Here is a 13617-nt window from a genome sequence, read left to right as displayed (position 1 = left end):
TGTTGTGGAAGGACTGACAGTAGCCCTGTACAGCCACGGTGTCAGACCCTGGGAAAGGTGGCACGAAGTGAGGTTAGAGAGGCAGTTGGGGACAGATCACGTAGAGCAGCTTTTCTCAAACATGTTTGACCATGGCTCATAGTAGGAAATATATTTTATGTCTCACCCACTACTCAAATAAAACAAAATGTTTACATAGAAAATCCTACTCTTACAATGTATAATGCCTATGATATTTTCTATTCATTTTAAAATACTAATCAATATCCACTAAATTCATTTCTTCACCAACTAATGGACTTTTGCAAAAGCATCGATAAGAGTCTGGGAAACTTTTGGAAGTCTTTTTTTATTTTTATTTTTATTTTTATTTTTTTTAATTTTTATTTATTTATTTATTTTGAGACGGAGTCTCCTTCTTTCGCTGAGGCTGGAGTGAAGTGGTGCGATCTCGGCTCAATGCAACCTCCATCCCCCAGGTTCAGGCGATTCTACTGCCTCAGCCTTCCCAGTAGCTGGATTACAGGTGCCCGCCACCATGCCTGGCTAATTTTTTTGTTTTTAGTAGAGGCAGGGTTTCTCCATGTTGGCCACACTGGTTTCGAACTCCTCACCTCAGGTGATCTACCTGCCTTGGCCTCCCAAAGTGCTAGGATTACAGGCATGAGCCACTGCGCCCAGCCAGAAATCTTTAAGGAAGGGAGAGCTTGATTGACAAATGGAAACTTCATTTTAGTCACTATAGAAAGATTGGATTTAAGGATAACAAAAATAAAAGTGGAAGGATCTGTTACGGTATCATTGCCAAAGCTCAGGTGAAAGATAATAGCTCAAGCTATGTTGGTGGCAATCGAAGTGGAGAGACATTCAGATTCAGGATATATTTTAGAGGTAAAGCCAACAGGACACAGTGAGGAATTGACTGGGTAGTGGTGAAGGAAAGGAAGGCATCAAGAGTTAGTGCCAGGCTACTGGCTTCAGTAGCTGAGAGTATGATAGTGCTGTTTATTAGGAGACTAGAGTTAGCACTGGATGTATGGGGAAAAATTTAAAATTCCATTTTAAACATGTTAAATTTGAGATGACTCTGAGTCATCTGAGCAGTTAATTACACAAATAGAGTTCAGAGAAGAAAGCTGAGGGTCAATAGAATTAGGGTCTGAAACAAACAAATGGTATTTGAAGTCGTGGTAATGATGCGTTCTCCTAGAGAAAGTGTGGATAAAGTTGAGAAAAGAAAGCACTCGCTGAGTACTTTCAAGGAGCACTGATTTTAAGAGGTAGGATAGAGAGGATTAAGAGAGCTGGTAAAATACAGTGAGAGGAGTTGCCTTTAGAATGGGAGCTATGTCAGGGGTGTGGTGCCTGAGAACCACTGTAGTAGAATGTGAACCAAGGGGGGAAAGACTGCATTGAATACTGTTGAGGAACGAAGCATAAGGAGAACAGAACATTGCTCATCTGGCACTATAGAGGCCTTTGGTAACCTTGACAAAGGTGTTTCTGTGTCATTGAAGGGACAAAAGCTAGATTGACCCTATACCCCAGAAATTCCACCTCTAAGTTATAGCAACTAAGAAACTTGTGCACATGTGCACCAAGAGAACCGTATACAAAAAATTCATAATTGCTTCGTTCACTGGAACAAGAAACTGGAAATGACCCAAATTTGTATCTTTGGGAGAATAGATAAATAAATTATGATATATTTATACTGTGGGATGAGTGCTTTAACTTGGGCAGGTATATTAACAAAAAACACACAATAAACAAACAAAAAAGTCACAGAGTATATCTGTAGTATGATTCCATTTATACAAAATTCAAAAAATGAAAAATAACACATTGTTTAAGCATACATAATAAGTAAGGGAATGATAAGCAAAACTGAAAAGGGCTATTACCTGGGTATGGGAATACTCAAAGATTAAACTCTATCTGTATTACACATGCATTTTGGTGTATATAAAATATTTCATTAAAAATAGCTACTTAGCACTGTCTCCTGAATAGGTCTAAATATATTGACCGACTTGGTAACAATAAACATTGCTAGTATCCTACCTGTGGTCTCCAAATACTATTTTTTACTGAAAGAAACAAGAACTCTCTGAAAAAGGGCTGATTTTAAGAAAAAGAGATTGGGAATATACAAGACAAAGCTAGACAATCTTGTCTTTGGGGAACGGCTAGAGCTGTGTAAGAGGACACAGAAGCCAAAAAAAAAAGAACACAGAAACCAACTTGAAGTGGTTCCCACTGGCAAAGATGGAAATGCTTGATTATCATTAAGGATATTTACTGCAATTGATTGAAAAACTCATAAAATATGCTTATCCTGCTTTTTAAAATATAAACTATTACTGTTGGTTATTCAAATAGTAAGTGAAAGAAGTTTCTCTTTATAGTATTCCAGATAATAAAAGAAGAAGAACTGGGAAAATATAACCATTTTTCAATTTGTAATAAAATAATGGGTTTAATTCTCATCAACTGCTGCTAACGTCACAAAAGAGAGAGAAACAGACATTGTGTGCCTCCTAATGGAAGAGCACAAACCAGCTGTGATGTCTAGCCAAAAGAAACTGAACCTGAATCTGATCAATCTTCTAGATCCAACTACCAGTTTATAGAAAATACAGAGGACGCAGGAAATCTCACCTATACCACAGGGATGAATTCATTCTATGAAATCCACATTGTGGAAAATTCTAAAAGACAAATAACTCTGTTTTTTCAAAAACAACAATAAAAACACTACGAACTAGCATAAGAAAAATGAGAGATGAGGGGAAAACAATAGCTTCAAAGGGACTTAAAAGATATCCAACCACTCCCAATATGTAAACCTTATTTAGATTCTGATTTGGATCAACTACTAAAATTTTCTAATAAATGTATGAGACGATTGGAAATTTCGGATACTAACTGTGATATTATGATACTGGTGATATTGAGAAATTATTAAATATTTTAATAAGTGATAGGTGTATTGTGGTTATGTTAAAGATAAATTTTACATTTAAAATGAGTTTTATTTAAGGGTAAAAATTAATCATGAATAGATTAATTTGCTAAATTAGTTTAATTAATTAATTAGTTAAAATAGCTGACTAAAGGTACTTTTACAGCTGCTTCTTCCCAAATAAACTAGAATGAGAGAAAATATGTACATACATGTATGAACTTTAAAGTCATAAATCCACACATGTAATATAAAAGATAAAGGGGGCCGAGCACGGTGGCTCATGCCTGTAATCCCAGCACTTTGGGAGGCCGGGGGAGGCAGATCACCTGAGGTCAGGAGTTCGAGACTAGCCTGGACAGCATGGTAAAGTCCTGTCTCTACTAAAAATACAAAAATTAGCCAGGCATGGTGATGAGCACCTGTAATCCCAGCTACTTGGGAGGCTGAGGCATGAGAATCACTTGAACCTGGGAGGTGGAGGTTGCAGTGAGCTGAGATCTTACCATTGCACTCCAGCCTGGGCGATAGAGTGAGACTCAGCCTCAAAAAAAAATAAAATAAAATAAAATAAATAAAGGGAAAGAAACAACAACAGAATTTCGGACTTCAGAGTAGATCAAAAACGTATTAAGTGAAAGTTTCCTTGGCCAATCCAACTTGGAGAGTGTTCATTTGTTATTGCTTTAATTTCCATTTCCCTAATTACAGTCATGTATTAATTAACAATGGGGATACATTTTGAGAAACTCATTTTTAGGCAATTTTGTAGTTGTGTGAACATCATAGAATGTACTTACACAAACATAGATGTTATAGCCTACTACACACCTAGGTTACATGGTATAGCCTTGTGCTCGTAGGCTATAAACCTGTATAGCATGCTACTGTACTGAATACTGTGAGCAACTGTGACACAATAGTATTTATGTATCTAAACATATCTAAACACAGAAAAGGTACTGTAAAAGTACACTATAAAATATAAAAAATGGTACATCTGTATAAGGCACTTACCGTGAATGGAGCTTGCAGGACTGGAAGTTGTTCTGTGTGAGTCAGAAAGTGAGTGGTGAGTGAATGTGAAGGCCTAGGACATTACCGTACAGCACTGTAAACTTTATCAACACTGGATACTTAGGCTACTCTAAGTTTATTTAAAATTTTTTTTCTTTAATAATAAATTAACCTTGGCTTGCTGTAACTTTGTTACTTTTTAAATGTTTAAATTTTTTAAATTTTTGACTCTACAATAACACTTAGCTTAAAACACAAACATGTTGTATATCTGTCCAAAAGTATTTTCTTTCCCTATATCCTTATTCTATAAACTTTTCTCTAACTTTAATTTTTTTAAGCTTTTTTGGTGAAAAACTAAGACACAAACTTACACATCAGCCAGGCCTACACAGAGTCAGGATCCTCAGTATCTCTGCCTTCCACCTTCATATCTTGTCTCCTGGAAGGTCTTTAGGAGTAACAACATGCATGGAGCCGTTATCTCCTATGATAACAATGCCTTCTTCTGGAATACCTCCTGAAGGACCAGCCTGAGGCTGTTTTACAGTTAACTTTTTATTTTAATAAATAGAAGAAGTACACTGTAAAATAATGATCCAAAGCATTATGAATACGTATGGCAGTAATATGGTCACTTATTATCATTATCAGGTATTATGTACTGCACATCATTGCATTTGCTATACTTTTACAGGACTGGCAGCACAGTAGGTGTGTTCCCACCAGCATCACCACACCCATTGTGCTATGACATTTCCATGGCTATGTCAGGATAACTACAATGTCACTAGGCAATGGGGATTTTTCAGCTCCATTATAATCTTATGAGACCACCGTCATGTATGTGGTCTATCATTGACCAAAACATCGTTATGGAGCACATGACTATACTAGTGAGGCTGATCATCTTTCTTACTGACCATTTAATTTCCTTTTTTATGAGTTGGCTGCTCATGTATTTTGCCTGATTTTCTATTGGGTGGTTTGTTTTGAAATATTCTGAGTACTAATTTTTTATTACTCACATATGTTGCATATATCTTCTCTGAGGTTGTCATTTGTATTTTAAGTTGTTTATGCTGTCTTTTGTCATATAGATGTTTTTAATTTTCTTTTTCTTTTTTCTTTTTTTTTCTTTTTGCCAAGACAGGGTCTGGCTCTGTTGACTAGGCTGGAGTGCAGTGGCATGATCTTGGCTCACTGCAACCTCTGCTTCCTGGGCTTAAGCTATCCTCCCACCTTAGCCTCCCGAGTAGCTGGGACTACAAGCACATGCCACCACCCCCAGCTAATTTTTGTATTTTTTGTAGAGTTGAGTTGTTGCCATGTTGCCCACACTGGTCTCCAACTCTTGAGCTCAAGCAATCTGCCTGCCTCAGCCTCCCAAAGTGCTGAGATTACAGACGTGAGCCATTGCACTCTGCCTTTAATTTTTATAGTCAAATTTATCAACATTTTTCTTTGTGATTTATGGTGTTTATGTCTTGTTTAAGAAAACCTGCTCCTTTCAAGTTCATAAAGATTTTCTTCTAAATGTTTTAAGATTTTACCTTTTAACTGGGTGCAGTGGCTCACGCCTGTAATCCCAGCACTTTGGGAGGCCAAGGCAGATGGATCATGAGGTCAGGAGTTCGAGACCAGCCTGACCAACATGGAGACCAGCCTGACCAACATGGTGAAACCCCGTCTCTACTAAAAATACAAAAATTAGCCAGGCGTGGTGGCATGCGCCTGTAATCCCAGCTACTCATGGGGCTGAGGCAGGAGAACCGCTTGAACCCGGGAGGCGGAGGTTGCAGTAAGCCAAGATCACACCATTGCACTCCAGCCTGGACGACAGAGCAAGACTCTGTCTCAAAAAAAAAAAAAAAGGATTTTACCTTTCATATAGAAATCTTTAATCCCATCTGAAACTGATTTTTGTGTAAGATTTGCTGTAGAGATCTAGTAGTTTTTAAAAATATATGAATTACCAAATTGTCCCAAGATCATTTATTGAGTAGTTATCATGTTCCCCCAATAATTCACACAGCTTTGTGTTACAAGCAATCCTTTTGTTGGATTGGGCAAGTAAAAGAAGACTTTGCCTTTTCAAGTGAAATCAAAACATATTATTAGAAGAGAAAGGAGTTAGACTGAGGAGAGAAATGGATACAAAAAAAATAGAATGAATAAGACATACTATTTGATTGTTCAACAGGATGACCATAGTTAATAATAATTTAACCATATATTTGAAAATAACTGAAAGAGTGTAATTGGATTGTTTGTAACACAAAGGATAAATACTTGAGGGGATGGAACTCCTGTTCTCCATGATGTGATTATTCACATTGCATGCCTATATCAAAACATCTCATGTACCCCACAAATATATACATCTATGTGCCCACAAATTAAAAATAATTTTTTTTTTTTGAGACAAAGTCTTGCTCTGTTACTCAGGCTGGAGTGTGGTGGCATGGTCTCGACTCACTACAACCTCCACCTCCCGGGTTTAAGCAATTCTCCTGCCTCATCCTCCCGAGTAGCTGGGATTACAGGCACCCGCCACCACGCCAGGCTAATGTTTTGCATTTTTAGTAGAGATGGGGTTTCTTCATGTTGTCCAGCCTGGTCTCAAACTTCTGACCTTGTGATCCGCCCGCCTCAGCCTCCCAAAGTGCTGGGATTACACGTGAAAATTGTTTTTTAAAAGAGTGAAAAGAGAAAAAAAGGCCATAAAATGCTACACTTTAAATAATCTATAATGGCTCATTGTCACTTTCGGTCTTTTTGTTTGTTTGTTTGTTTTTGAGACAGAGCCTCACTGGGTCACCCAGACTGGAGTGCAGTGATGCTTCTCGTTTCACTGCAACCTCTGCCTCCTGGGTTCAAGCGATTCTCATGCCTCAGCCTCCTGAGTAGCTGGAATTACAGGCACACACTACCACGCCCAGCTAATTTTTGTATTTTCGGTAGAGACGAGATTTCATCATGTTGGCCCCAAGCTAGTCTCAAACTCCTGACCTCAAGTAATTCGCCTGCCTTGGCCTCCCAAAGTGCCGGATTACAGGCATGAGCCACTGTGCCCTGCTCATTTTCAGTTTCCTTTTTACAGAGAAGAATTTGTTCTAGAACAAACTGAACTTTTTTTTTGTGCTGCAACTGAAAACTAACAGAGAATTTATATTAGACAAAACAAGAACTTGTTCTTTTGTAGCTAATGTGTTGATGCATGGACTTAATTTTCATCCAAGTACTGATCAGATATTGGTTAAGCTTTTGCCAAAAGTGAACATACTATGAGTAAATTATCCAGATGAGTTACCTACTTTTTATCTAAAATGCCTAAGTACAACTTGCTATAGCGAAGCATATGCCACACCATGATTAGGAAAACCAGAGATATTCTATTTTGAAAGATTTCTAAGTTGATAGAACCTGTGACTTCTATTAGTGGTTCTTTTAATAATTGTCTCACAAACAGCTCAGATCTGATATCCACTTGAAACAGTAAATCACTTTTTTAAGCAAGATTTTTTACATGATAGAGGCGGTTTTATGACAAACAGTATATTATGAGCCAATAGCCATAGTATAGAGAATTTAGACAATTGAGGCCAACAAATCTCATACACTCTTAATGCCCTAACACACAATTTTTACTATCATTTTAGTGAACATTTTCAGTATATTTTTCACCTGAGTACATTTTTATTAATAACTTTTTATTGCATTATACATAGACAGGTAAAAAGGAATCATTTTCTATTTGATTTTTCACCTTGAATAGCTTGCTTGTTATGTATTCTTTTACTATTCTTCTAGCAGTTGCACTATAGATTCCAACGTGCATTGTTGACTTTCCTAAAAAAAAAGTTGTAAAATATACATAACAAAATTTTGGATCATTTTTAAATGAATAGTTCAGTAACATCAAGCACATTCACATTATTGTGCAACCATCATCACTCTCTACCTCCGGAATTTTTCATCTTCTTAATCTGAAACTCTGTACCAGTTAAACCATAATTCTCTATCCCCAGTCCCCTATCCCCTGACAACCACCATTGTTTGTTTCGTCTGCATGAGTTTGACTACTCCAGGTGCCTCATATTAAGTGGAAGCACACAGCATATACTCTTTTGTGACTGGTTTATTTCATTTAACACAAAATCTTCAAGGTTTATCCATGTTGTAGCATAGATCAGAATATCATTTCTTGTGGCTGAATAATATTCCATTGTATGTATAGACATTTTGCTGATCCATTTATCTGTTAATGAAAATTTAGGTGGCTTCCACCTTTTGGCTCATGTCAATAATGCCGCTATGAACATGGGTGTATAAATAACTTTTCGAGACTTCCGTTTTTAATTCTTGGGGGTATATACCAGAAGTGGAATTGTGGGATCATATGGTAATTCTATGTTTAATTTTTTTAGAAGCCTCCATACTGTTTTACATATTAGCTACACCATTTTATATTTCCAATTCAAATTCACGGACACAGAATGAAGAATGGTGGTTGACAGAGGATAGCAGGGAGTGGGGATGGAGAGTTACGGTTTAACTGGTACAGAGTTTCAAATTGAAAAGATGAAAAATCCCAGAGACAGGTGGTGGTGATGGTTGCACAATAACGTAAATGTGCTTGATGGCACTGAGTTGTACATTTAAAAATGGTTCAGGCTGGGCGCGGTGGCTCACGACTGTAATCCCAGCACTTTGGGAGGCGGAGGCAAGTGAATTTCTTGAGGAGACCAGCCTGGCCAACATGGTAAAACCCCATCTCTACCAAAATACAAAAACCAACTGGGTGTGGTGGCGGGTGCCTGTAATCCCAGCTACCAGGGAGGCGAGGCAGGAGAATTGCTTTGAACCCAGGAGGTGGCTGGTCCAGTGAGCTGAGATAGCGCCACTGCACTCCAGCCTGGGCAACAGAGCAAGACTCTATCTCAAAAAAAAAAAAAAAAGATTCAAACAGTACATTTTATGTTATGTATATTTTATATAGGATTTCAGTTTCTCTACATCTTCACCAGCAGTTGTTATTTTCTGGTTTTCGTCTTTGTTTTAATAATAGTCTTTCTAACAGATGTAAAGGGGTAGCTCATTGTGGTTTTGATTTGAATTTCTCCAATGGTTAGTGATGATGAGTCACTATTGACCTTTTGAAGTCTAATTCAAATTATCACTTTTACTTCTTCCTAAACAGTGGAAGGATCTTAGAACACTTAATCTCCATTTTCCCTCTTACTGCTGTATGTGCTGCTATCATCATGTAATTTAATTTAGATTTTTTAATTTTTTTTTTATTTTTTGAGATGGAGTCTTGCTCTGTCACCTAGGCTGGAGTGCAGTGGCATGATCTCAGCTCACTGTAACCTCTGCCACCCAGGTTCAAGCGATTCTCCTGCCTCAGCCTCCCGAGTAGCTGGGATTACAGGCGTATGCCACCAGGCCTGGCTAATTTTTGTGTTTTTAGTAGAGATGGGGTTTCAGCGTCTTGGCCAGACTGGTCTTGAACTCCTGACCGCGTGATCCACCCGTCTCGGCCTCCCAAAGTGTTGGGATTACAGGCATGAGCCACCGCACCTGGCCAATTTAGTTATATTTTTAAACCCTTCAAAGCATTATGATTATTTCATATAGTCAATATTGATTTATATTTTTTGAAATATTTACCCTTTCCATTCTTATATTTGTTCTCTCATTTTTAAGTTTCTATCTTAGGTCATTTTTCTTCTATACCAAGAACATCCTTTAGTGTTGTCTGCTGGTTTCTTGTTTTTTTGTATTTGAAAAAAAGTTTTTATTTAGTGTTTTGTTTGTTTGCTTGGTTGTTGGTTGGTTGGTTGGTTGGTTAGTTTTTGTAGCGATGAGGTCTTGCTGTGTTGCCCAAGCTGATCTTAAACTCCTGGACTCAAGTGATCCTCACACTTTGGCCTCCCGAAGTGCTGAGATTACAGGTGTGAGCAATTGTGCCTGGCTTTAATATTTATTTTAAAGTATATTTTTACTGGATGTAGAAGTCTAGGTTGGCAGGTTTTCCCACCATCATTTTGAAGACATGATTCACTGTTTTATGGCTTTCATTGTTTCTGTTGTGAGTAGTCAGTCACATTGTTGCTCTGCTGCAGGTATCTGTGTTTATTTGACTTCTTTCGTATTTTTTTCCCCTTTGTGTTTGAGATTCAGCAGTTATACACTGATGTGCTTAGGTGTGATTTTCTTGTATTTATCTTGTTTAAGAGTCTCAATATTTCTTGAACCTGTACAGGGCTCAATTTTTTTTATTGGTTTTGGAAAATCCTCACCCATTATCTCTTTAAATATTGCATCTGCCCATTTTCTCTCTCTTCTCCACCTGCATCTCCACTTATATGTAGGTTAGACATTTTTAGTGAGTCTCATTTGTTTTTTATGCTTGTTTTGGTATTTCCCCTCTTTTATTCTCTCCATCTTCAATCTGTCTCTTTCATCTGACCTATATTTCAGTTCATTAATTCTGTCTGCACTTACGTATTCTGTTGTTAAATCCATCCTTTGAATTCTTAATTTCAGGTTTTTTCAGTTCTAGGATTTCCGTTTGATTCTTTATATTTATTTTTAGTTCTCGTTTGATTCTTTATATTTATTTTTAGTTCTTTGCCAAATTTCTCCATCTGAGATTTTCCTTCTATTGTTTTTATCTCTTATTTTGGGCAGACTTTTAGTTCCTATTTTGGAACAGTTGAGGCCGGGCTCAGTGGCTCACGCCTGTAATCCCAGCACTTTGGGAGGCCGAGGCGGGCGGATCACCTGAGATTGGGAGTTCGAGACCATCCTGACCAACATGGAGAAACCTCGTCTCTACTAAAAATACAAAAACATTAGCTGGGCGTGGTGGCACATGCCTGTAATCCCAGCTACGCAGGAGGCTGAGGCAGGGGAATCACTTGAAACTGGGAGACGGAGGTTGCGGTGAGCCAAGATTGTGCCATTGCACTCCAGCCTGGGCAACAAGAGCAAAACTCTGTCTCCAAAACAAACAAACAAACAAAAAAACCAGTTGAATATGGAAAATTGCAGCCTCAAATGCCAGCTCACCCTCTCTTTGTTTGTATGTCTGGCTATTTATTATTCTGTGTCAGATATTGTGTATTAAAAATTATGCAAAAAATTAATTTTGAGGCTCTGGATGACATTATCTTTTTCCACAGGTGATCTCCTTCTGCTCTTGACAAACAGGTAAGCTAGGGAAGATCAGTTTAATTCATTCAGGATTTAAGGTTATTCAGTGTTTGGCTTCAGCCTTTGTGAGGTCTGGTCTCTTTCTGATCTACCTTTACTTCTAGAATAGAGCCTGTCAGTTCTCATTCAAAAGCCTAGTGTTTACTGGGATTTCTCCTCCTCCTTCTTGGGCCTAGGATTCCAATTTTTGTCTTTTATTTACCATGAAATAACAAAAACTCTGCTAAGCATTGCACCCTTTGGCTGCTGCTTCCACTTTCAGAAGTGACAAGCACATCAAGGGAAAAAGCAGTCCTAAAAATCAATGGCTTTTCTCCTCCTCACAGATCTCGGTCCTGCAAGGTTTTACAGGATTGGAAACTTTCTCTTTAAATCAGTTTGCTTGACCAAGCAATACATTACCACATGTGAGATAAAGCTTTATTTAATGATGCTTTTTTTTTTTTCTTAACAGACAGGGTCTCACTTTGTTACCCAAGCTGGAGTACAAAGGTACAATCATACAGCTCACTGCAGCCTCAAACTGCTAGCCTCAAGCTATTCTCCCACCTCAGCCTCCTGAGTAGCTGGGATTACAGGCATAAGTCACTGCTCCAAGCTTTAATGATGCTTAATAGTTAAATATGTTAGCTAACCCAGTTTCTACAAGGTACAGTTGAAATTTTTAGTCTCGCCAATAAATGGTCATATAGCTTCTGCTTAAACATTTTCAGGAAGGACAAGTAGTCACACTCAAGCCAGTCCATTCCACTTTGGGATGGCTATAATTATAGGAATGTCTTATTACATTCAACGATAACAACAATAAAACCCACTTATTTTCTCATAAATTTCTTAGTCCTAGTGTTAGCTTCTAAAACAACAGAGAACAAATTATTTTCCCTCTTTTCTAATGCATTCTTTAAAAAACATTAGTGTGGCTGCTGCATTCCCTTTCATTTAAAACAAACAAACAAACAAACTTCTACTGGCTGAATATTACTAGCTTTTTTTTTTTTTTTTTAACCTAGTCTCTATCAAGCCAGGCCTTCCCCTGGCTATGATGGTGAGTTATTTTTAGACATATATATGGGATTTTATATTTAGAACTACTAACTTTCTTTTTAAAAAATTTAGCTTAATATCTCAGTCTATTGAAATCACTTTAAAACTAGGTTTTTGTCATCCCTATAAACTTTGTGTCATCTTAAAAGTGGCAAACATTCCTCCAAATTCTTAGGGACATTTATAAAGATTGTTGAATATTAAAGTGCCTTGAATAGATTCCTGTGGAAGTTGATGAGAGACTTTTCCAAGCTTGCTCCTCAGCCATTAATCACGTGTTTGCGCACATTCTACAACTAGATTTAAGTCCACCTAAAATTTATTGTCATTCCTATTTTTCAAACATCTTATTCACTAGAATATTTTCTGTGCCAAACTCCTTAGAGAAAAAATTATTATGTCTATAGCTTTCCTATAATCAATCAACTTAGCAATGCTATGAAAAAAAGAAATGAGTTTTATGTGCCATGACTTATACTCAATGAACAAATCACACCAGTTAATCCAGGTTTTTGGAAGGTGGGACACACATTTTTAAATGAATAAATACAAATAGAATAACATGTAGGCTAAGTAAAAAACTAAGAAAAGACATTATTAGAACTTGGAATTTTATAAATGCTTGTTGAACGTAATAGAAAATTTTACTTACTAGAGTCAACTGAATGAATTACCTAATTATTTTTATTTACTTTGTATCTGCACATATTTTCTCTTTCCAATCGGGTTGTACTCTAATTGTATTTCTTTTGTTCCTCATTCCTACTTCCATCCCCAATATCTAGTGTAATACCAGGCACATTATAAGAACTCAATTGTTGGTTGATTCACTTTCTACCAGTGACATCAGTGAAATGCTTTATTCATTCCTTCAGTAAATATTTATTTATTTATTTATATTTTTTATTTTTGAGACAGAGTCTCACTCTGTCACCCCAGCTGAAGTGCAGTGGCATGATCTCGGCTCACTGCAACCTCTGCCTCCTGGGTTCAAGCAATTCTCCTACCTCAGCCTCCCTAGTAGCTGGAATTACAGACACCCACCACTTCGCCCAGCTAATTTTGTATTTTAGTAGAGGTGGGATTTCACCATGCTGGCCAGGCTGGTCTCGAACTCCTGACCTCAAGCAATCCACCCGCCTCAGCCTCCCAAAGTGCTAGGATTATAGGCGTGAGCCACCGTGCCTGGCCAGTAAATGTTTATTGAACCCTTAATTTATTCTAGGCATTGTACTAGGAACTGGGCTACATTAGCACAATGCTCCCAAGTTGTTGTCAGTCCGATACAAAACTGGTGAGCAGACATCCAGACAAGTGGATAGGCACTTAGAATCCCATATATTAAAAAGCTAGTAAGAGATAGAGTTCCT

Source organism: Pongo abelii, chromosome 1 (genome assembly GCF_028885655.2).
Source record: "Pongo abelii isolate AG06213 chromosome 1, NHGRI_mPonAbe1-v2.0_pri, whole genome shotgun sequence".
NCBI lineage: Eukaryota > Metazoa > Chordata > Mammalia > Primates > Hominidae > Pongo > Pongo abelii.
Note: the sequence above shows the minus strand (reverse complement) of the source record.